Source organism: Miscanthus floridulus, chromosome 4 (assembly GCF_019320115.1).
Source record: "Miscanthus floridulus cultivar M001 chromosome 4, ASM1932011v1, whole genome shotgun sequence".
Classification (NCBI taxonomy): domain Eukaryota; kingdom Viridiplantae; phylum Streptophyta; class Magnoliopsida; order Poales; family Poaceae; genus Miscanthus; species Miscanthus floridulus.
The window spans coordinates 21,879,905-21,906,119 of NC_089583.1; the positions used below are offsets into that span (position 1 = coordinate 21,879,905).

Consider the following 26,215-nt stretch of genomic DNA (forward strand, 5'->3'; position numbering starts at 1 on the left):
TAACAAGAAAAGCACCAGTGGATCAGTGTTCCTGTTGGGGACAAGCTTGGTGACTTGGGCATCTCAGAAGCAAAGGATGGTACCATTATCGTCCTGTGAAGCTGAGTATATAGCTAGTGCCAATGCAGCTTGTCAAGGCATATGGCTCACCCGGTTGCTCAGTGAACTACTAGGCATTCAGGCACCAATGGTGAGGCTCCTAGTTGACAACAAATCAGCAATTGCGTTGAGCAAGAACCCTGTGCACCATGACAGAAGTAAGCATATCGACACGAGGTACCATTTCATCAGAGACTGTGTTGATAGAGGTGAAGTCGACATTGATCATGTGGGGACGACTGAACAACTGGCAGACATCCTGACTAAGGCGCTCGGGCGTGTCAGGTTTGTGGAGCTTCGTCAGCAGCTAGGTGTAGTAGATGTGCAGCGGGATTAGGGGGTGAAATGTTGAACTCGTCAATCCCGTGCACACCTGAACCATGATGTAAATAGTTTAGTTGCATGAGCACGTTTACATTATCAAGTTAGCTAGCTGTTGCATGTAATCAATCGGTGTAAACGGCCAGAACCGTGCTACGTTCACGGTGCGGTCTAGGAACTCTTGCCACGCCACGTATGAAACGTTCCCGCGCTTCAGGTGGGCACGACGTAGCGTGAGCGGGCGTGGCGGGGATCTCGGATCGTGGATTAGTAGCACCGAAATAAATAAAAGAAAGCAAGCCAGAAAAGGTCGCGACATTGTGAGACGCAAAATTGCTCTCTCATGTTCCCATTCGCATTCTTGTGCGACGTCGTGTGCGGAGAGAGTGATCGTTGGCCGTTGCCGATCGCCGTCGGCGTAGCCATTCTGGCAGCCAGCGCCAACACAAAAGATATGGCAAAACTAAACTCGCTCTGTTTACTAAGTTGCAGTGGCAAACTATATATATAACTCTACCCATCTAATCCTAGTACAGCTTCCATGCTGCAACAGTGACTAGATGTGACAGCAAGGCTGACTTTAGCGCCTGCCCCTGCTGTGGCTACAGTGCGGCAGGAGAGCTGTTCGTCCTTACTGTGGATAGTACCACAGCAGGGAGCCTTTTCGGCGTCGCCTTCCCCTGCCTTGTGTTCACACAAGGGAGCATAAGATTACGTAACAGTAATATGGAGAAAGTTAATGCTAAAGACAAGGGAGCAGATCCGCCGGGGGATGGATCAATCAGCTAGTGCAGACGAGAGATTCCATCAAAGCGTAGAGCATATTGAGAGTACCTCTAAATCACACCCACCTACTTGCCTCAGTCGTGTCTCTTTATTTTCTAGTACATCTAACTCAGACCTATCACCAACTCCTACTTTAGAGAGAGAGAAAAAAAAGTGGAAACAGTCCTCGTATATAGAACAACCGTGGTCACCAACCGTGATTCACGACAGATGTCATGCCTATGCATCTATCCAAGAGCAACTCAAAGAGATGTGATATTGTTGTGGATGCTATTTTAGAATTTATACAACAAAAATTGGGCTCCAACGGATATGATATCTGGATTTCTATGGCAAGTGAGCTATCCCAGAATTTTTGGTCATCATAGAAAGCAAACCAGGTCGCTTACCATCTTCTGATTTCGCTCGCGGCTGCGCCTGCGCGCACGCGCGATCCCTTCCGGTGCGTGCAGAAGCTTCCCATCGTGTAGATCCTGTTGTGAAGGTATGTGACCTGGCAAGTTTTAAATATAGAAGAGGGAAAATAGCTAGGTTGTTGTAGATCCCTCCACTTTGAGGAGTTCTTTGTTTTACATACATGATTAAAATATAGAATTTAGCTATCAATTTTAGATGAACACTTGAAGTTGCTCTAACACATGATTGTTGTTTAAATTTAAGAAAAATAGTTACCACCCCATAGAGATCGTTTCCCCACTATTTTCCTGATTTTATAACCCTATGTTCTTGTGCATACATAATAACACATACGTCCATATGTCAGCATGTTTTTTTTTCCTTTTTTTCTCTTTTCTTTGTTCCCCTGTCCGTTGATGCCCAATGAACTGAGAGGTACCTTGGGTAGAGCAGGCTCGGCAGGAGGTGCTCATTGGAAGGCGAGGTACTCCGAAATAGCTCTATCCGGGGGGGGGGGGGGGGGGGGGGGGACGCCCTTCTGTTTCGGCGTTGACAAGCTTTAGGAAGACCAAGAAGAGGCCCGATAGTAGGGAGGGGTCAGGGAACACTAGGGGCTAGTTTGAAAACTCAAATCTCCTTGGAATCTCAGACTTTTCCCGGGGCCAACAATCCATGGTGTGGTCATTTGAATAAAATACCTTTCCATTCCTAAGTTTGCCTCACACTTTTTTCCAAATTAGGCCTAGGGGAGTGTGGATCCCTAGTGGCTCGTCAAGGTGGAGCCCAAGATGATCGTAGAGAGGTTGGTGTTGCACGATCCGGACCCTTCTCTTTTGGCGCAGGCAACTGCAAGGGAGGTGATGATGAGGTTGGGTGGTTGGTGCGCTCGCGAAGGGGTTGGGGAGGACCTACGTCGCCCAGTTTAGCTAAACCTAGATGTAGAACACAGAAAGAGTGGATTCATGGTGATAGGTGAGAAAACGAATCCAACATAAGGGTTGTGTTTGTTTTCTGTTGGCTCGTTGTCGGGGTTATGATACATCGGGTATCTCAAGACATCAATTAGTTAGCCGCTCGGACGGCCCACGGCACACTAGCTAGCATAAGCCTAATCGACCGCGGCCTAGCTAAACTATATGGACCTGGGCCAAGCACTAAGGTACGAGTTAGTCACGACCTCCTCTACCTTCACCACACGTCGCGCAACATCACACGACCTGTCCTCCGTCCTGACCCCTAGGAGGAACGGGAAGAGGTCGGACTCTGCCAGACGCGCCTGCTCTGACAAGAGCAGGAACGCCGCACTGACCCCACAAGGACTGAGGGGACAGTAGTCCCCTTAGCCCGGTCAGACGCCATCCCTGCACCACGCAGCACAAACAAGACAACACCGCCAAGCAGTGGCAGTCAGTACAGTGACCCACCGTCCAAATACGGCCCAACGAGACGGGTGTACGACCCCACCCACTACGGGATGGGGCTCACGACGGCGGCCTTGACTTTCGGGGCCGTCCCATCCAACGAAGGCCATGACCTCAGAACTCGAGGTCGTGGCCGTCGGCACCACAAGAAGCAAGACAACTGACGACCTGGGGGCGGCCACCAACTCCTGTACGACGCCCCTGGGAGATCAAGAGGCAATGACAAAGGCCACGGTGAAACTATGTCGCACAGGACGGCTGGCGAACCACCACCGTGCCTACACCATGCTGCCACAACTAGCACAGTAGCACCACGCCACACCATGCAGCGACGTGGGTGCAAGACCATGACGACAACCATGCCCAGACGTGCGCTACACCAAGACAAGACGACGTTCCTTGCCAGCCAAGTTAGCTAGGTTCTCTCCCTCAGGCTCATGACCCCTCGGTCGGGAGAATCTATCTCTTTGTACGTGACACGGCCCCGGACTCTATATAAGGGCAGCCAGGGCACCCTTCCAATGGGACGAGACTCTCGAATCCTTCATTCGGGCAGTCCCTCTCCATTCTCCTACCTCTTTTCACTCTTCTTGCATACCCCATTGTAAAAACTTTAGAGCATTCAACCGAGGAACACGTACTCGATCTTCTCTGAGACTGGACGTAGGGCTCTGGCCTGAACCAGTATAATTCCTTGTGTCTTTTGGATGTTACCATCGTGTTCCTGGAGTAGCGCGACGATCATACAAATTTACTAGTCGGTCTACAAAGCACCGACACTCGTGTATGCGGATGAGTTGGGCTAGGGCATCTCCAAGCAGGCCATGGTGGTGCAACTGTTTTTGTTTGGTTGTTGTGTTTCTATTGGGTCTGGTTTTGTGGAAATTTTGTTTCTTTGGGTGCATGAGGAGTGGGTTCTACCACAACTACCAGTAGGGCCAGCTGCAGTGCGCGGCATTTTGGCACAAGCGTACCTGTTGGGCGAAGCCTGGGGAGAAACGAATGATGATTTCGTTTTATCGGTTGTAGGCCCTTCAGTGCTTTAAGCAACATGCTGACCAGGCCTATGAGGCCATCTAGACAAACAAATATGCCTAGTTGCAGCGCGCCGGCCTGTCCCGATCTCATCCAAGCAAACAAACATGCCCAAAAGTGGGGTGTATGCTCGAAATGTTTTTTTGCCTTAACCCCTCACTTCTGGTGTAGGGTATCGGTTTACGAGGCTGATAGAGATGTTTTTTTTTATCTTTTGATTATGCCCGTGGAGAACTTGCCGCCAAGACCCAACTACCAATATGATGGTGAGAGTTTGATCTGTACCCAAAATTAAGTAAAACGAAGACGGATGTGACAAAGCACTGGCCTGAGAATATTGGAATTTGTCACCTTTGACTTTAGTATGTTTCCTTTTTTAAAAAAGAAATCTTGTATCGAAATGCAAAATTATGTTTTCATGTGCAAAATTTTGTTTTCATTTGTTTAATTTCTAAAATCAAAGGGGATAAATATCCAATAATACAGTAGAATATGATTCAGATTGGGCTATACATATACAGTAAAGCAAGAACAATCCTAAAGGACAAGCTAATGATCGACGATGAAGACAACAACAAAGAAAGCAAGCAACCCAAAGCATCCACCAAGGTTAACGACTAGACAAAAACAAATAAACTGAGAACAACAGGAGAAGGCACTAGACAAAAACAAATAAACTGAGAACAACAGGAGAAAGCACCACAACATGCACAGTCTAGCAAAGAGGCAAAGAGATCGATCTTTGCCACAACAACCAAGAAACCATGACCTTTTATGCATGAATGACTCGAGGAGATTCAGTAGCAATAATTCTTTCATGCAATCTGTGTTGGGATAAGTATATCCCGACAGGAGAACAGATTTGCTAGCGCAAAGCTTGAGCCGACCAAGATCCTCACTCCGAAGGTTAGACCTTCGCTTGCTCAAGAACGAGTACTGAGGCAACAATTTTTTGGTCGGTGTGCCAATTGATCTCTCTGTCATTAGTTCGAGTGCCATTTTTATAAGGTACGGTTACATACATTTACATGTACACAATTACCTTTTGCCAGCTGGAGCATATTCTGGCATATTCCCCCTTTTACTGAGTACAAATCATCAAGGGCTTAAATGTGCACAATTGCCTTATAAATGGGCCCTTGTTGAGCCAAAGGCACCGGCTTGCCGAGCCGCTTAGCCCAATTTGAACGCCTTCGATGCGAAGACCTCCTCCTCAAACGATGGGGAGGGGGATCGGCAGGTGTTGACCACCGAGCGAAGCAGGGTGGCTGGCAGCCTGGCGGGTCCCTTCTAGAAGTTGGATGGGAGTCAGGAGGACAGCTCAGTTTTTTTTAAACGAAAAACTAGCTCAGTTTATTTTTTGGTTGACGAGAGGAGAAGAATCGGCAGCACTTGTTTGATTCTCTGAAATCTCAATTGGTGGCTAGTTGGGCCGGGCCGCCGGAGAACCGAAACGCATCTGGACTCAGTAGGCCGGCACGGATGGTGCCACATTTTCTCACGCAACAGAATTCTGCACTTTATTTTTGCTTAAAAAGCAGGCACAGTAGAATTCTGCTTCTCAACAAAAAGTACAGTAGAATTGTGCAGTCCTATGTCCGCTTCTCTGGCCAGCCCGGCGGAGGAACATGTCGACGCTAGCTCGCCGGAACTGATTAATGGCAAGCCACTGGATGTGCACGACTCATCGCCTCATCGGAGAGTAGCATCTGAAGTTCCAAACAACGGTGACTTTGTGCAGATTTGATTAATTAGAATGCTACGAGTTCCTGAAACCATATATCTTTCAGATGAGCTTTAAGCAACATAACAGATACTCGACACAGAGACGTGAGGATGGGGAATCGAAACTAACAAGGCAATGATACTGATTCTTTGCAGTAGAATTACTCAAACGAACATGTTTCACTGTTACATCTGACACTAAGGCAGAACAAAGCACACCAATAGACCAAACGCTACAGCATTATTCCTGCGGTAACATCATGTTCAAGTTTCGTCAAAAAAAAAAAATCATGTCCAGCGATTGCGAATGGCATCACGCGGGGAATATCGTAGCTTAGTACTATATATATGCAACGCCGTCAGATAAAATGGCAACCAACACATCTTTGTACTTGTGCAGCTCATAATCTATGCAGTATGCCACTGCCTCTGGGGTCTTTGAATAGAATTACTGAATGAACTGAACATGTCTCCCTTACATGACATCTGGCTGCAGTAGTGCAGTGCAGAGTAAAGCACACCAGCTCTTATGGTCCGTATACATAAACACAAAGGAAATTAATACAACTTTGGGGGTGATTGCCCAACGGCAGACTCCTCTAATCCGTACCGTCAGATCAAACACAGGCCACAAGTGGTACTACTATACAAGTTGAATTTAACACCCATACATGGAAACATTGTTTCAGGTACACACCTAAAATGGAGAGGAACAGGGAAGCAGGAAGCATAAAAAATAAATAAGAAGGGAATAAACACAGGACCGGCCTGGCTGATTACATGCGGAGCTCAGCTCAAACAAGTTTCAGAACAGGCTTGTTTGGATTCCTGCTAAGCTGGTGCTGCACGTCATTCGCCAACGGTGGATAACGAATCACAACTTCCTTGAGGCTCGGCAGACATGATAGCCCAGAAAGAGGTTACGCCCGAGTTAAGCAACAGCTCAAGCTTAGGCGCTGTTCCTTCTTCAAACAACACCGATTCGATGCCAGTGTCCCACCCTGTCTCCAGCGCTGTCAAACTCGGGAATGCCTCCCTACGGCAAGATAAACGACGGCCTTTTGCCTCGAAAGTGCGGCCCAGCAGACAAAGGATGGACAGGTTAGATAGCTTGCCAAGGACTCGTATGGTGTCATCCACCTCCGTTAGCCTGGTGTGTTCCAGCTTCAGCTTCACAAGATTCTGGAGACCCGCGACCCACTCTGGTAATTTGTCCAGATTGACATACAAATTGAGGCTCTGGATGTTCTTCGGAGGCGAGGACAATCCATCCAAGCAGTCACGTAGACCTTCCTCTGAGTGCACTGACAGTGATTCGAGAGAGCTGAGATGGACAAGGGTGGAACAAAACTCTTTGCAATTTTTCTTGTTGATGCCAGTAACTGCTAGCTTGCGTAGCCGGGTGAGCCTCTTAATGTCCTGTAGGATGGCCTTCCCTCGTGCAATATTCACAACTCCCAGTGTGTGCAAGGCTTTCAACTTCCAGAACCCTCTTGGCACTGCAACGCCACGTGGATCTGCAAGCCTTGCTAAAAAGGGGAACACCGCGCAGCAATACAATGTGCACACATCATGCCTATTTATTGGCTCATCGTCCATGCCAGCTGCTATTGGTGTATCCTTCGCAACCTTAAGCCTGCAAATTGAAATACAAAAGGTAATAAAAAGAGAAGTCCACACACATAACTTGTCCCGCATTAGCTTCGGGGCAAATTCCATGAATTCTTCATACGAGGAAGCCCAGAAAATATCATTATACAAGGACCCCGCACGAATATATTGTAGCTTCCTAAGCTTGGTGATGGCCTGCGGCAGCTTGAATATTCGTGTACCAGTAACATCTAGTGTTTCCAGTTGCTTCAGGTTACCTAGTGACTCTGGCAGGTGAAAAATGCCTTTACATTCCCTTAAAGAAAGGTATTTTAGGTGAAGGAGCTTCACAATCTGCAAAAGGTGATGATTCACAAGACCAGAGGTGCCTTCCAAGTCCAGCACACGTAGCAACTTCATCTTATCAGAAATATAAAACGGTTTCCACACCCCAAAAACTGTTAATGACCTTATATGAGATAAATCCACTATGCTCTCAAACTCACTCTGATCACCCTCCCAATTGCTGCTTATAGCGAGGTGACGTATGGTGCCTTGGGTGTTTAAGCTGCATCCTTCTTCCATTCTAAAAACAAGATTTTCTTCCATTGCCTTTGAGATGCTGATTTCACGCATGAGATCATGAAGTTTGCAAGAGGAAATACCCTTTCTACTACCAATTGATTCTTTATATGGTAGGACCATGCTTCGCTCAATAAGTTCCATGAAGTAGCCATCAGCTATTTCCCCCTTAGACTTGCCACGTACCTCACTTGAGTAACCCTCTGCTTTCCATCGATGCACCAAGCGTCTTCGGCTAATACTGTAGTCTTCAGGAAAGATGGACATATACAAGAAACAAGACTTGAGATGATATGGTAAACCATCATAGCTTTTCATAAGGATAGCTCTTATTATCCCAAGTTCTGGGTTCATCTCTAACTCGGAGCTAATATGTTCATTTAATTTTCTCCACTCCATGGGAGTCTTTGGTTGCTTGGCCAAGAAGCCCCCTATTGTCACTATTGCTAGGGGAAGTCCACTACATTTCTTAAGGATCATTCTAGCCTCTTCAAACAATGCAGGATAATTATATAAATTTATGGCCTCCTTAAATACCTGCAATAGATAGAATTGAATTGCTTAAGTATTATAATTATAAATAGAAATAGAGACCGTACATATAAATTAATAACTTCTTCATATGAAGTGATAAAGACAAACTTTATATGAACCTCATAGAGCTTGTTGAGATCTAAAACTTTGTAGTTGACAAATTTTTCCATTTGATAACTTTTATGGACCCAAATATACATTATAATTTCCCTTATCCATTTTTAGAAACAAAATTCTGAATTTTTAAAACGACCTTCGATGGAGACATGCTCATATATAAGTTGTAGTGGTTAACGAGATCTATATATCTATAGTTTCTTACAACATTTTCATTTAAGATTGTGTAAGTGCCAAATACGCAAATACAGGGATCGTTGAAGTGAAGTCAGAAGAATAGCATTCCTCGTCTAGTTAAGAACTGTTTTGTTGATGTAGACATGGAGAGAGGTCCTGGGTATGAAACCTATATACCACATAGGCACGTGATTTGTGCGAAAAAACACATGATTGTGACAGCAATAGGTCATCCTAGCATAAAAATCCTGATTTTTAAGCTATTTTTTCAAATCTATTTCTAGTGGCACACAACAAAAGGGGCTGTCCATAGAAATCTATTTTCAAAGATGATCGACTTAAGGGACAGCTTCTAGCAATCTATTTGCAGTGAGGGGAAAAGTCTACTTAACCCCTTAATTATTGGTGGTGGTCTACTTCACCCCCTCACCTATGTTATTGTACCCCTTCAAATATTAAAAACCGTCTAGATAACCCCTTGAACAGTTTTGAAGGTGGTTTCGCTAGTCTACATAACCCCCAAACATTATCAAGGGTTGACTATATAACCCCTCAACTATAAAATGAGATATTGTAGCCCTTAAATCATCTAATAATGTTCAAATTACAGTTCTAGATAGTCTTGTATGGCCGTTTGGACACCGTACCCTGCCACATTGGCCTAAGTACCCATGCTTGCACGCAAGCCCATATGCTGCCTCCACATCCCTAGTCTTTCTAGGCTGACCCACTGCCAACGAGCAACACGCGACATCTTGTTTCCTGCTCCACCTCTCGGCACTCGTTGACGACATTGAGCTCATGCACCATGCCCGAACCCTCGTCATTCCACATCCTCCATCCGGTCGTCCTTTAGTTTTTTAGGTAGCCATAGAAGGAGAAAGCGAGATGGGGCGAGGATGTGGGAGGGGTCGAATGACAAGGGTGCAGCCGCATTACTTGAGCTCAATGCCGTCAAGGAGTGCCATGAGGTGGAGTAGAAGACAATGTGGTGCTCATCGAGCGGTGGCGCATGGCCCTACAAAATCATCTAGGGGTTATTTGAATATTATTAGATGCCTGGGCTACAATATCAGGTGTTATAGTTGAATGGGTTATAGTCAACCCTTGATATGTTAGGGAGTTATGCCACGTCAGTGAAACCACCTTCAAACCGCATTAGGGGGTTATTTAGACGGCTTTCCATAGTTTAAGGGGTAGAATACCTGGTTTCATAGGTAAGAGGGTGAAGTAGACAGACATCAATAGTTTGGGGGGTTAAGTAGGTTTTTTCCTACAGTGAAGACCAACTGAAGATACCATTTCTAAAAATATATTTCTAGACTACAGACGGTTGCTTGGCTGCATGCGGAAACCACTCATTTCCATATGCCCTTGGTCAAGCAAGCAGCCATCTCTGGAAATTAATTTTTAGCACCTTGATTTTATTTTTACAGTAAAGAAAGTTCTTAATATGTATCGAATTAAAAGGTTATGGTGCAAATACTAGTCCAGCCATTGTGTTTACATAACATGCATATAACTAAGTGGTGGCACCCAAACCTCAAAGAAGTCAATATCTTCTGGTTAGACACCTCACTCTACCGACACGAATAGATAATGTGACGTTAATATGAGTCCCCCAAATGCATTGTACTATGTCACTCTTTCCAAAGTTGCCATGTCATATAAATATAAAATGATACAAGCCACCCAATGCATGTGGTGTTGTTCCTTAGAAACCTCAAGTCAACTAACTATTGCAAATGTCATATCTTTGAGAATGGGCCGAAAGCTTATATACGGTTCCTATGTGACACACATTTTATGTGTATGATGCAATGCACTGAGATAGTCCTATGAGCAAGCATAATAAGAAACTTATTTATGGACCACTTATATGGCAATTTTTCTATGTGGAGGAGAGAGACAAGGGAAAAATGAGAAGAGGAGTTTCATTCAAAAAAAAAAGAGAAGAGGTGGCTCTCATGCAAAAGCCCACCTCTCCCCATGCTCCAATGCAAACAGGTAATTGCAGAGGATAGAAAAAAAGAGTTGGTGGAAAAGATGGCCAACCTAGCTAATAGCAACCTATTGTATGAGTTATCACTAATGATGACTTTAGATGACATGGCAATAGTATATATAGCTAGCCATGCTCTAGCTAAGAGCAACCCGTTGCCATAGATAAGCCATTAATTTTTCACACATGCACTAAATCTTGTCCTCAAATTCTTTAGCCTTTTTCGAATTTTCCTTAAATATAGTCAAAGAATTTCCTTAATAAGACACTCCCACTTCAGGACTCAGCATATTCAACTTTTCTATGAAGCACAAACTATGAAGCCCAAAAGTTCAGGTGTTGGAGCCCTTTAAACACTCAAGTGAGATTTGAGAATTCATCGATTATATATAACATTGGCGAAATGTGAAGAATTTTCAATCAGAATGGTATGAACACATGGTAATTAATATCACTTCGATACAATTTATAAATCATATGCTGCATCCTTTTCACAATATTTTTCTATGCCCATATTGTGCAAAACTAAAGTCATTGCAAATGTACCAATAAATCAATTAAAGAAAAGGCTTCCATTCCTCAAAATCATGAACCTTCCATAAGCTACACGCATTGGTTTTTACCCTTGAAAGGCCACACTTTGCATTATTGAATTAATTACTCTAGATAACAATAGCACAATATTCATGTGGACAAACATTGTTACATGGGTACTCCCGACACTATGGACAAACATTGTGCAATGGGAAGAGTGTTCTAGTAAATACTAATATTTGGGCAAGAGTGCTAGGTGTTGATGACCAGGGTGCCACTAGAAATGTTATGTCCACATTTGTCTGTCTTATGCACAGAAGGCTACTACAGATGAGCAACACTAGTTGCATCCTATTCCATTTCATTGTCTCCAGTATTGGGGCTTTGGTCACCACACTCTATTCTGTATCCAGACGTTATAATAGAATAGTAAGTAGTGTTGCATTCATAACCTAAAGCAATTGATCAAATCCAGCAAGATTGTTCTGTATCAGTACCTTCTTGGTCAAGAGGTCAAGAGCGTCACTATCTTCAAGAACCTTGAGCTTGTATATGTTTTCTGGCTTTTGTGAGCAATGTCTTGCGATATTCTCTTCCCTTGTGGTGATAATGATCCAACATGCACTCTTCATTTTAGGGACACTTTGTATTATCATATCCCATTCCCTAATAGAAGACAAGTCATCGAGAACAATTAGACACCTCTTTGTTGCCAAAACCTTATCAAGTACTTCAGTTTTGGTTTCTTTTCGTGTGTCTAACCCAACAGAATATGCATCTAATTGCATAGCTAAGCTCTCAAGGATCTCTTGGAGAACAAATGGACGCATGATTGTAACACATGCACGCTTCTCAAGGATCTAACTTCAGTTTTGACTAGAGTAGTTTTTCCAAGACCTCCCATTCCCCACACCGAGATCACTATAGGTTGCTGGTCATCTTGCTTTGAAATTAAATTGATAAGGTCAATCTTCTCTTTCTCTCGACCCACAACCTGAGATTCCACCAAAGCACCTGTGATTGTCCGGGTAAGGCTCTTTTTGGCCATCTTCTCATTGTTGCCTACAAATTGATTCTCATGGATCTCATCTCTCGGCATCAATGAGTTGTTACCGCCGATGGTAGCTTCAATTGAGCTAGGCCCTAGCTTTGTTAATGTGTCTCGACTTTGAGAGACCTGACACAAATAATCAATATATGAGAATCTCCAGTAAACTATAAGATCTAAATGCAATTGGCAGTGAGGATGCTATTGTGAAGATTGAATAGCCAAGTAGGAACGATAATGATAGCATGCACTGGATTGAATGACTCATACATTATTTTTTGATTTATAATGCAAATGATCATACTATTATAAAACAATAATTTAAGGATTCTAGGATGAACTAATTTAAGGCTATTTGCTTGGTGACTTTTCTAGAACTAAACCTAGTTTAACATGTGTCTCTATAGAATGTTTTGATCTAAGACATTGATCCTACCAAATAAAGGGCTTGAATCATTTCTTTTCTTGAACCAGTGAGCGACCTTAAGTATTGTGTTCCATAAAATTTCTTTTTAGAGTTCATCCTTGTTCATCGTTGGGAAAAAATTCTGAAAAATTAACTACAACTTTTAGTTTTATCAACTTGAATATCTGTTAACATACTAAACAGTTTCATGTAGTAATTGTAACCAGAAAAGAGCTCTTACTTTTTTGGAGTTTGATATATGAATTCTTACAGACAACACCATATATTATCTTTTATTAGAACGGTATTCTCTTCATTTATAAATATTATGAAAATTAAGAATCTGACTGTCAAATTTCATTAATTCTACTACTAATGTGTCAAAAGTTAGACCCATGACATCAAACTATAAAACCATATTTTAGTTTTTTGTTAGAACGATATTCTCTTCATTTAAAAATAATTTTATCATTGGACTTCTGCCCACTCAGAAAGGTTTTGACTCCATATAGGTAATTGTGGACCGTTTGACAAAGTCTGCACATTTCATTCCGGTTAGCACCCGTTACCGACCACATCAGTACGCAGAGTTGTATGTCACCCATGTAGTACATTTACATGGTGTGCCAAGAACCATTGTATCTGACAGAGGACCTCAGTTTGTTGCTCGTTTCTAGGAACACTTACACAAAGAGTTAGGCACTAACTTAGTTCGAAGTTCTGCCTATCACCCTCAAACATCTGGATAGACTGAGCCAGTGAATCAAATATTGGAAGACATGTTGAGGGCATGTGTAATCTCTTTGAAAGGTTCATGGAAAAAATGGCTACCTCTAGCTGAGTTTTCCTGTAACAACAGTTATCAAGAGAGTATTAAGATGGCTCCTTTCGAAGCCTTGTACGGTCGGAAATATAGAACTCCTTTGAACTGGGTTGAACCCGGAGAGAGGAGGTATTATGGAATTGATTTTGTCAAGGAAGCTAAAGAGCAAGTTCGTATCATCCAACAACACATTGAAGTCGCTCAATCTAGACAAAAGAGCTATGTTGACAAAAAAAGAAGACCTATTGAATTTGAGGTAGGCGACTATGTATACCTAAAAGTATCACCAATGAAGGGAGTACAACAGTTTGGTGTGAAAAGAAAGCTTGCACCTAGGTATGTAGGTCCCTACAAGATCATTGAGAAAAGTGGAAGAGTAGCCTATAAACTGTAGTTACCTCCAGAGATGAGCGCTACTCTCAATGTTTTCCACGTCTCTCAGTTGAGGAAATGCTTGCGTGTTCCTAAAGAAAGAGTTGAAACGGCGGATAATAAAATAGAATTAGACCTAGCTTATGAGGAAAAGCCGGTACAGCTGCTGGATAGTAAAGAGAGAGTAACTCGGAACCGAGTGATTAAGTTCCACAAAGTAATGTGGAGTAATCACAGTGAACGGGATGCAATATGGGAAATGGGAAAGAGAGGATTATCTACGTGAAGTTGACCCCACGTTTTATGAAAAATGGTAGGTACCTTAATCTCGGGACGAGATTCCTATAAGGGGAGGGGCTATAACACCCCATTGTTAAGCTTGCATTCTTGCACTTGCATTGCATGATCATAAGCATCATTCATACATTTGGATTCATGAGCATGAAAGGATACATTGTCTAGTTATGATTATTTTCATAAAGTGTTTAAATTGCCTTGTGAATGTTTAGTGATCATGCTTGGTAATCCAAGTGGGTTTGTTTGGTCACCAAAACAACTTAGACACACTTAAGATGAAAAATGGAACCTAGTTTATATTCATGACTTGGTCCAAAATTGCTTCTAAGTGTTGGTATTGCTAAAATTGCCATTATCATGTTAGTTGTTTGACCTATCTTGACTAACTACTTAGAGAGCTTGCATGACAGTGGACCCTAAATAAAAGTTGTAGTCTAGCTCATGTAGAACAAACTTTGTTTAAGGGTCAAGAGCTGAATCAGTGCCTAAGTTAGTCAAATAGAGCTCACAAAAATCAACTTGATGCTGTTTTGGAACTCAAAAAATTTGGCTAAGTCATAGCTGACTTTCAGTTTCCATGTAGCCATCTTTGGGGATTTTTAGTTTGCAAACCAATTCGAATTTGACAAAACTTCTTTAAGCAAAGTTGTAGTACTCTTGTAGCTCTACAATTTGGTGAAGTTGGTTGATCAAATCACTGCACGGATTAGGAGACAGAATGGGGGAAAATGGGTTTCAGGCGGTGTTGACAGGCCTGAATCGGCCCTTGTCGATTCAAATCGTCCGCGGCGCGTGGCCGACCGCGTTAGGCCGAGCGCCGTGTGGCGGCCGAACGCTGGCATCGGCCCGCGGTGCCGAGCCAAAGGGGGGAACGCGGGCGCTCACTCTCTCTCTCGCTCACTCTCCCTCCCTCTCTCGCCCTCGCACAACACCGAAGTGGAGGCCACCGCGCAACGCCGCCGTTGAGCTACACCGGCCGCGCTAGCCACCTACACCGTACCACCGCTCGATTCGTCTCGCCCACAGCTCCGCCATGTCGCCCTCTATCGCATCGACCCACTAGCAATGCCATTCGAGCACAGGTAAAGCCCCTAGGGCCATCGCCGTGGTCGCCATGGCCATAGTGCGCCACCAAGCTTGAGCTCGCCATGGTCGAGCCACCTCGCGCAAGCACCGCTCTCTCTCTCTCTCTTTTGTTCCGTAGTCGCTAGGTCTAGTGGATGCTATAGCCGTTGGCCTTGGGCCAATGCCAGCCTTGCCAGAGACAGGACGTGCACCGCACCGTCGTGAACCGGCCGCGCCGCCACCATGCACGCCACTGTGGCCATGCTTGCCCGGTCCTATTCCTCTCTTGCTTTTAGGCATTAGAGCTTAGCCATAGGATGGGGAAACTAGAACGGGTTTGGTTGAGCAATGCCGTCACTCGGCTCATCGGAATGCCACGATGACACCGTCGTGCCCACGCCGCCATGCCACCATGCACGCGGCCGTGCCTCACCGATGTCTCCGCGAGCCTGAACCCTAACCCTAGAGCTCCGCCTGGCACCCAGGAACCTAACCCTAAACCCTAGATGTCGTTTTCGCCGCCGAAGATGGCAAGCCACGCGAGCGCGCCACGAAGCCACCATTAGCGCCGCCGCCCTAGCTAGAGGCCGTAATAGCTCCAACCGCCTATACCGCTGGATGCGGGATAACGAGGCGAAGCTAATGGTAGTTACCGCGTCGCCGGAGACCTCGCTGTCGGCGAGCTCTTCGCCGGTCAAGTCATGCCCCTGTTCTGTGTATGACGTGTGGGGTCACGCTGGCCACGGGGCCCAACTACCAGCGCCTCTGGGTGCAGTGCACCAGGTGCACTTAGACAAGGCTGGGATTTTTGAATGTTTTTCTTTTATTCTTTTACAGAATTTGATGCAAACTTGCAAAATTCATAACTAATTCTAGGAGTGTCCAAATTGAGTGAACCAAATTTTGTTAGCTTCATATTAATGAGTACTATCTATTAAAAATATGAAACTTGGTTTGTGCTATAGTTTTCTACCTTGTTTAAATTACCTTGTTTATTACCTATTTAATATTGTAAAATACATAACTTGAGTTTGGAAGATGCTAAAAATATGATTCCAATTTTGTTGGTCTTGTTTTGACATGGTGTAGCTTGGAAAAATATTAATCATACAGTAAGCATGCTTGGAATATGACTTCTTGTTTTAGCTTGATTAAATGCTAGTTTCTTGTGAAATTAATTGGGATAGATTTATGTAACCTATGGGCATGAAATTATTTTCACAGCATTCCTGTATTATGAGGAATGTAAGAAAAATTGCAAATCTGTTGCTCGACACTTTTCGCTATGCTAAACCTAATTAAGTTGTTATAAGCCTATTTAACTTGTCATTTTTGTAGAGGTTGTTATACTTGTTCAAATGGTATGAAATTTGAACAGTAGATTCTTGGGAGTATGTATGGGCTACTGTAATTCTTCCAGAATTTACTGAGCAATGGAAGTAGCAGTTCCAATTTTCATCTAAATTAATTGATAAATTAATAAAGTCTTATATAAAATTGATTTGGGTCCAACCATTATACTTTTTAACATGTTGGTGATATATATAACCTGCTGGTACAGTTGGTTATGCCTAGATTTGATTGGTTATATGCAGCTAGCTAATTATTGCTCTATAATTCACTTGCATCTAGTTTCTTGACTTGTTTGCTTTGTGTGAGCTTGATGCTTGTTATTTAGATGCTTAGGCTAATTAAGATAAGTTGTTAGCTGCAGGTTTTAGTTAGAAAGTGGTGAGTGTGTTTCTTGTACTAGAGAAGAGATATGCACCTACTCAGTAAAATTAAGTTAATCATATTATCACCTTGTCATCATATTGTTAAGAATGTGTACATTTATGCATTGCACCATATCATCCCTTATGCATTCTATATATTTATCTATGTGCTCATGCATATAGGATCGACAGAGGGAGTGACCCTGCTAGAATTCGAGCTCGAAGGAGAGGAGACCCCGCAGGAGATTCCGCGGCAGGAGGTTCCTGAAGGAGAAGCACACGATCAGGAGTTGCCCGAGTGCCCTGACCACCGACCCTCAGCCTACTTGAAAGGCAAGCCCCAGAGCATTCTAAGCCTCCTATGTTTTATAAATATCTACTTAAGTTTTTATGTTTGATGCATTAAGTTGTACGAGTTGTTTGGAAACACTTGATGCATATAATCTCATTGTCCAGAAATATATACCTTGAACCCTGTATAGGTCCAGGATCGAATATATGCTTAGCCATGCTTAGCTCGGTAGAAGTCGGGTGATTTTCTGTCACCTGCGAGATATAGGTGGATACCGGATCACGGTTGGCTATATTTGCTATCGTGAAAAAGAACCATATAATGGTGTAAATGGAGGCCTGACGGAGTCTATGTAGTAGGTTGATTCATGTGATTCTGTCTGTGCCGATTAAGGACCGCATCGTTGGAGGCCCTCTTGTCATTTTGAACGCAGCCTCTCAACTAGCTGGCCGGATAACTCGTTCCGACCACGAAGCCGAGTAGCTCAACTCAAGCCGGGAGTCGTTATGTCCAAGTGCACACACTGGAGGTAGTAAGGATGTGCAGGGAGCCGGATGTGAGCCCACTTTGGTAGCTAGTCAGTCCCTGAGGGTGCGGCGCTGATCGAACCCGTGAAGTTGAGTCCTGAGTTGTACCAAAGGTGACCCGACGTGACCCTAACGGGGGAAGTGTGGGTTTGTGTTAGAATTTTTGCCCAGCTAGTTGCAATCGATTCGAATCGCCGTCTCTCCCGGATAGTGAGAAACTTGACTAAGCCCCTTCATCGTAGTAACTTGATGGAATGTGATGGTTATGATGATTGTGAAGATATTACACCGGATATGGTTACTATTGTTTACAGGGGAAGTGTAGGTTTGTGTTAGGATTTTTGCCCAGCTGGTTGCAATCGATTCGAATCGCCATCTCTCTCGGATAGTGAGAAACTTGACTAAGCCCCTTCATCATAGTAACTTGATGGAATGTGATGGTTATGATGAATGTGAAGATATTACACCGGATATGGTTACTATTGTTTGCTTTAGCTTAAATCAAGTGATTGCTCTAGTACAGGTACTAACCTAGACATGCTTAATTTTAATAGGTATAACTTGTTGCTAGAATAACTAAACAGATCAAGACATGTATTACTTCAGCTTTTATGCAAAATGTTGTCAAGCCAGCTCTACCTTTCACGGCCTTGCATAATCCTTGGTGTCTCTTTATTTTTGGTTTACGACGGGTAAGTCTAGCTGAGTATATTCCAGTACTTAGGGTTTATTCCCACTTGTTGCAGATGGTATCGTGTCTCATGGTTATTGCAAGAACTGTTTCTCTCCCGCCGTGGATGAGGAATGAGGCCGACGGGCAAGGCCTTTTCTAGTAGTTTCTCTATGTGCTTTTGTTGGAAATGATCATGAAACTGGCATGTATCTGAACCGTGTGTGATGGTTTCAAAACTATGTTGCTTCGGCTACTAAATTTGAATTTTGGGTTGTAATAACTTTATTCGTACTCCAATGTATGTTGAACTACTTGTGAACTTTATGTAACATGTGACATGTATGTTAAATCATTTACGATCTTGGTTTGTATGTTGATTATGATTCGAGGTCCTTCGTGACACTCGACGGATTATCGGGTTTATATGGACTTAAGTATAACCGTGCAACCGCTCCGATGGTTGCCATTGTACTTGTGCTTTTATAAATTGGTCGGTTCTATGACACCCATGGCATCAGATAGTGCTACCAAATCTATCATTAGAAATATATGCCGCTAAATGTCATGCAAAGTTATGCCATCAACAAAATAGTACTAGTTTTGTCTGTGACAAAGAACCATGTATTTTTGCAACCACAATGCCAACATGTGGTCTAGCGCCTCTCCCCTGGCGGAGGGTCTAGCGCCTGTGCCCCATAGGCACCACATCACCGCCTCACCCGCGTGAGCACGGTTCAGCGCTTATGTAGAAGAAGAAGAGAGGAGCAGAGACGTTAGAGCCAATAGTGCTGCTGGAGCTGGGCGTCTTATGATTTGGGAGGCGTGTTATGATCTAGGAAAGAGTGAAATTCACCATAGGTTCATGAAATTGTCTGTAGGTGTCATATAGGTCCCTAAAATCTCAAAATGCATTTTTGGGTCCCTAAAGTTAGTTTGGGTATCATCTAGACCCAAATGGGTGTTTACCCGACCTGATAACTAACATAACATGCTGACTCGGTGCTTACATGGATCTGACAGATGGAACCCACGTGTCAGCGACAAAACTTAATCTTAGAAAAATGATATCTTTTCCATATGACCTCAGATAAGATGATTTTTATATGAAAATTGTAACCCTGAAAAGATATATAACTTCCTAGTTTTGAGTTTTTTCATTTGAGATCGTTAAGATACTCAAAAAAATATTACAAAGTTTCTGAAGCATATTAATCGTGTAACAAACTTGTCACCTTAGAAAAAACATATCTTTCTTGTATGGTATCGAATAAAGATACTTTCTATATAAAAATTATAGTTCCCGATCAGATCTACATATTCATAATTTTTAGTTTTTTTTCATTTGAGATCGTTAAGGTGCTAAAAAAATATTATAAAGTTTCAGCAGCATACTAATTGTGTACCAAACTTGTCGCCTTAGAAAAATCGTATCTTTCTTGTATGCGGTGGGATAAAGATACTTTTTATACAAAATTTGTGGCGCACAATGAGATCTAAAACTTTCTTGTTTTGAGTTTCTTTATTTAAAGAATTTCAGATTTTTATTTAAAATTTAAAAATTTAAAGAATTACAATGGCTCCAATTTGCCTTAGTGATGAATGAGGTCACAAGGGACATACAAGGGGACATCCCTTGGTGTATGCTTTTCGCGGACGGTGTAGTGCTAGTTGATGAAAGCCGGATAGGAGTGAATCAGAAACTGGAGTTATGGCGGGAGCTAGTTGATGAAAGCCGGATAGGAGTGAATCAGAAACTGGAGTTATGGCGGGAGACTTTAGAGTCCAAAGGTTTTAGACTCAATAGAACTAAAACTGAGTATATGAGATGTGACTTCGGCACTACTACTCGGGAGGAGGAAGATATTAGTTTAGAAGGTCAAGTAGTGCCTAGGAAAGATACCTTTCGATATTTAGGATCAATGCTACAGAGAGACAGGGATATTGATGAAGATGTTAGCCATAGAATCAAAGCAGGGTGGATGAAGTGGCGCCAAACATCTAGTGTCCTATGTGACAAAAGGGTACCACAGAAGCTAAAAGGCAAGTTTTATAGGACGACGATTAGACCTGCTATGTTGTATGGTACAGAATGTTGGCCTACAAAAAGATGACATTCAACAGATAAGTGCTGCGGAAATGCGTATGTTGCGTTGGATTTACGGTCATACAAGAAGGGATCGAGTTCGGAACGATGATATACGTGATAGATTAGGGGTAGCGCCAATTGAAGAAAAGCTTGTCCAATACCGGTTGAGATGGTTTGGACATGTCCAAAGGAGACCTTCAGAGGCACCGGTGCGTAGTGGAATCCTAAGCCAGGATAGTAACGTGAAGAGAGGCAGAGGAAGACCGAAGTTGACTTGGGTAGAGGCAATAAAAGGAGACTTGAAAGGATGGAATATATCCAAAGACTTTGCCTTAGATAGGAGTGCTTGGAAAACAGCTATTCACGTGCCTGAACCTTGATTGCTTCTGCTGGGTTTCAACTCTAGCCTACCCTAACTTGTTTGGAACTTAATGCCTTTGTTGTTGTTGTTGTACAATGGCTCCAGTAGGACTCCTCAGGTCCTGGGTTCTCACAAGGGCTACGGAGCCATTGTGTAAGGGTGAAACAGGGGTTCGGAGGTTTTCTCGACCAAGATCTTCCCTATCACACAATGCTCGGCGGCTGTCTTACTCTTACCCCCGCATTACCCCCGTAGGTCGAGTTTTTTTTATTATATTTGACATATATTCCTTTCAAAGAACTTCAAATCGAAAAAACTGTGAATATAGATGGATTTTTCTATTTGACTTGGCTGCTTTCCTGGAAATTTGAAACCAGAACATTTGTAAATTGAAATAGCAAAATACATTTAAATTGCTGGAACTGTGTACTGTAGTCTATGTGTGAAAAATATATTCCTGAATTCATATAAAATTCAACTTGCTAGAATATTACTTCACGTAAGTGGAGCATTGTTGTTCTACTAGGGCTGTTTTGGGTCCTAAATATTATATATCAGTACACGTAATTATATGTAGCCAATTTGCTAGAACGAATCTTATATCCAAGTGCAATTTATCAGATAAATTGTAGTTATAATATAAAAAATCCCATGATTTAGCTTCATCGTTGGCACATTTTAAAGGTATATTTTTGTACAAGATGCATATAATGACCACTGGCAGACCAAAATTGAGAAATCGGGATATATACCCCGTGCATAGTCCAAATTTCTTTCTTTTCCACATTTCGACTTATGCATAGTGTCACAAGAAACAAGAGGGCTAAGGGACTCATCGTAAACTAGATTGGTACACAAATCAGGGTTGTATGTGAGGTTAAATAAGTAAACGAGCTGCGTACTACCTAGTACCTACAGCCTTGTTATGGTATGTCAAACCTCAATACTTAATAGATTCATTGTTTTCGATTTTTATAGACTGCCAATTTTCTCAAAATACGTATGTAAACAAAGGAAGTGAGGTTAGTACATGGCCGTTGTTAATTTTTTAGATAACGGAAACATGGCCCAATCATGAAGCAGACGAGAATCATAGCTAGCACTAGATCCTTACTGTAAAATTTAACACGTCTTCCTAATTCCTCTTCTAAATGAAATATGCATTTTATTTCACAAGACTGCAAAAACAGAGCTCAAAGAATACTAGCTATAGCAGACACGTGGATTTTATTTAGCAGAGATAATGATCTAGAAGAACAGGAACAGCTAAGCTAATTAGATGATTAGAGCTTCCAATAGATATTACCTTATTGTAGGAAGCAAAAATACTTTGATCAACAGATGATTGGTTGAGCTCCGACACAATACATTCTTGCCCGGCACATAGGCTTGCAACTTCACGGTGCTCTGTTGATACAATGATTCGGCTTCCTTTCTTGTTGTCCGGAAAATATTCCTTAATCGCATCCCACTCTTCAACAGTGGACAGGTCATTAAGCACAATCAGATAGCTTTTCTCATTCACATGCTCACTGAATGCATCAACCAAATCATCTTGTTTCATCTTCCCCATCTTCTTAATAACTTGAGCCCCAATGTTAGTTTTTTCTTGGGTCTTCCCTACATCTTCAAAAGAAGTTTGATAGAATTGCCTCATAATGCACTGGAGGAACTCCAGTAGATTGAAAGGATGCACAATCCTGATCCAAGCAAAAAGTTCAAACACTTTGCTTCTCTTCAGATCATCATACACTCCTTTGATGACGATGGTCTGGCCAAGAACACCACTTGTTCCCCACACAGCAATCACTCTAAGATCCCCATTCCCCTCATTGATCAGTTGGGAAAGATCCACTTTTGCTTTGTCCTTCAGCCTCCTTGCTTCCTCAATGCCAAACATTGTTGCACCAGAAATGTTTGATGGCCCAGCTCCACTTGCAGACATGGGGCCAGTGCCCTTGATGAGGCGATACCGCATGTTCCTCTGGCTGACATCCTCAACCTTGGCTCTGAGTTCCTTCATCCGTGTGGCGACACGGTGCCTATCAACCAGCTTCCGAAGGAAGCACCACCAAGATGACTTCCCATGATGAACAGCAAGATCTTGGAGGCAGTCTTCAGCGTCATAGGCCACGTTGCGGACCTGCTTCACCCAGGTCTTCACCACCTTGTGCTCGTCTCTCTCCTCGTGTGCAGCCATGAGGAAAGACAGCATCATCTCGAGCTCATCCCTGATGAAAGCTTGGTCGCCAGTGATGCCCAGCTGCAAAGCCACCTCCTCCGCGATGGCGGAGTTGGCATAGCTGAGGAGTCCATCCAGCACAGACTTTCCCAAACTCAACCCTGTCGCTTCCATCACCGCCCTCTTCTCCCTCCCAATTCACAAACACTGGCTTTTGAAGAGTATGTGTGGATAAGCAGGTTGAGGTTCAGGAAGAAGTAGGAGCACGATGTATATGGCAGAGCTTATGATCAAAACGATTGTATATGCTGAAGAGTGAAGACAGAGGTCTGCAAAGCAGATACCAAGCTTGCCGTTTCCATGCACTGCACATCATGGATTCATGGTACGCAAGAGGGATACTTGGGTTTGCTGGCAAGAGCTGAATGAGTCCTTTGCCCTTCAGCTTGGAGATGACGAGAAAGAAAAAAAGGATGCATTGCCATCCTAGCTTGCTCTGCTAGCACACTCAAAGGATATATGCCAAAGCGAAAGTTGCATCTCGATCTTTATATTCTTTATTTGCCACTTCAATTTCAGCCACATTGATCTAAGAATAAATTATTTGGGATCAATGTTCCGGCCATTAGTCCTTTGTGACAAGATTGTGTTGGAAGCAAAGGAGCCGGTCTGTAGGAAGGAGAAGGTCAGAAGTCAGAACTCAGAAGGATGAATCTGGAAGAAGAAAAGAGTCGGATCACACTTCACCTTTGCGTGTGCCCGCGGAGATGAATCTGTCGGCTTTTGTCGCTGGCTGGATGCCTGGATCTGGGGATGATGAGATGATGAGACTTTGGTATCTGGACTTCTGCAGCATGAGATAATCGGAGCATCTCTACCTGCGTTATAAATGGGCAAAAAAGACATTAGTGACCTTGAGCCGCCTCCACCTTCCGCTAATTCAGAACAGAAAGCGGCACGCGGAGCCGCCTCGGCGCAAAGCCGCAAACGAATGCGTGATGTTGGGGAATGAATGGATTATTATCCAGTAGTACACACGCCCGAAAAATCACCCAATCTAATTAATCCATCCCAAAATTAGTGGGTCATGGATTATTATCCAATGGGTAAGCAGGAGATGACGTACAAGAGCAGAGCAGGAGATGCGCAGCTCCCCGACGCGGACGCCGACGTGGGCGCCCCCGACCAACTTGAAGGCCTGCTGCCGCCGGTAAGCGCCGCGATGCCCGTGGCGGTGGCCACGAACGCGACGGCGGCGGCGACGCTCCATGCGACGGAGGAGTTGCCGAGGCGGAGGCGCACGGGGGCGAGCGGCTGCGGATCGAGCAACGGCGCGCGCGGGCGGTCGTAGAGGTAGGCGAGGCAGGCGGCGGCAAGCGCCAGGCACCCGTCACCCGTGGGCCGTGGCGAGGCAGCACACGCCGCGGCCGCGGCTTCCGCGCGGGCCCCCGGAGGCGGGAGCACCTGCGGCGGCGGCGCAGCGAGCGGCAGGACTGCAGGAGAAAGCTCGAGAGTGAGGGCGCGTTTGGGTTGAAGGAAGAATGGAGGAAAACTGCAGGAATTGTATTGTATTCCTTTGGAAAGACTTTCTCTCCCACCGTTTGAAACGTAGGAAGTGATACAAAATTAAAAAAAAAAAAAAGGCCTGAGAAGTTGTACTTTTAGAGAAATCTAAAAACGATCTTTAAGCCGAGACAAACTTTACTGTGGCCACTGGCTGCTTTTCTCATTGCATGTGAAGCTAACAGATTTGTCAGGAGTTTTTTTTTAGCGTCACGTCGGATGTTATATAGGGTCTGGCATGTGATGTTCGGATAATAATAAAAAAATAAATTATAGAAGTTCTCATTAATTCACTTGACGAATTTAGTAAGCCTAATTAATCCGTCATTAGCACATATTTATTGTAGCACCACATTGTCAAAGTATGAATTAATTAGGCTTAATAAATTTGTCTCGTAAATTAGTCTCAATATGTGCATTTAGTTTCGTAAATAGTCTCAAATATCCGATATGTCGGTGCAGAATGTGACCAACTAGTGAATATTTATAGTTTTATTGTACGTTGTGATTAGAGGTGGCCTAGCACTCAATGATACAGGATTTATACTGGTTTGGACAACGTGCCCTACGTCTAGTCGGGATTGGTCGGTGACTTTATTCCTGAGCCCAGGTGCTCGAAGTTTGCAGTGGGGTTACAAACGAGAAGGAGAAAGATGGGGTGTACAAGAGGTTCGGTCGGCTTCGACCGGAAGGGCTGAAAGGTCCTAATAGCTAGAGAGGGGTGAATAGCCTAATAAAAATTTCTACAACAACACTTAAGGTTAGACAATTATGAGGCAAAGCAAGTTGAAAGCATCTAAGCCTCTAGTTGGATTTCGGTGATTAATGACAATACAAGATTACTATGACTAACGTGTGTTTTGCAGATGCAATTAAGTTAGGTCATGGTAATGGAGATCAATCGGGCAATCAAAGTTGTCATGCCCCTACGATAAAAATCGTTTCGGTTTTCAAAGGATGGACGACAAGGTTAAGGATGACTAGTTCTAAGTGTTGATTGGAGTTGGAGAGACACTTAGAGTAGTTTAGGACTTTGTTTTTCCTTTGGCCGTACTATTAAGGGGGTATGAACGGATAGCTTGACCTAGTTAAGTCTAGTGAGTTAGGTGTGGTGCACACTTGTTGAAACTAGCTCTAGGTAGCTCCTATGAATATCTAAGATCCTTTGGAGCAAACTTCATTCATATATGATCGAGAGTTGGAAGTGAATGGAGGGTCAAATGCTGACCGGACGCTGGCCCCGGTGCGATCGGACGCTGGCCGCAGGGTCCGGTCAGTTCATTTGATCAGTTGTCTACGTTCGGTGCGACCGGACACTGAAGGGGTCATGTGACCGGACGTTGAAAGGCAGCGTTCGGTCGACTCCAGGAAGGTTCCAGAGAAGGGAATCTGTGACCGAACTCTGAGGGTTCAGCGTCCGATCGAGTCCAGTAAGGTTCCAGTAAGGATTTTATGCGACCGGACGCGTCCGGCCAGTACTGACCGG

At 43.7% G+C, this 26,215-nt stretch overlaps 1 pseudogene; it reads right to left on the reverse strand.

The window, feature by feature from the left end:
* Window positions 1-6,202: 6,202 nt before the first annotated feature.
* Window positions 6,203-24,726, reverse strand: LOC136549529 (disease resistance protein Pik-2-like; annotated as a pseudogene).
* Between the last annotated feature and the right edge of the window lie 1,489 nt (window positions 24,727-26,215).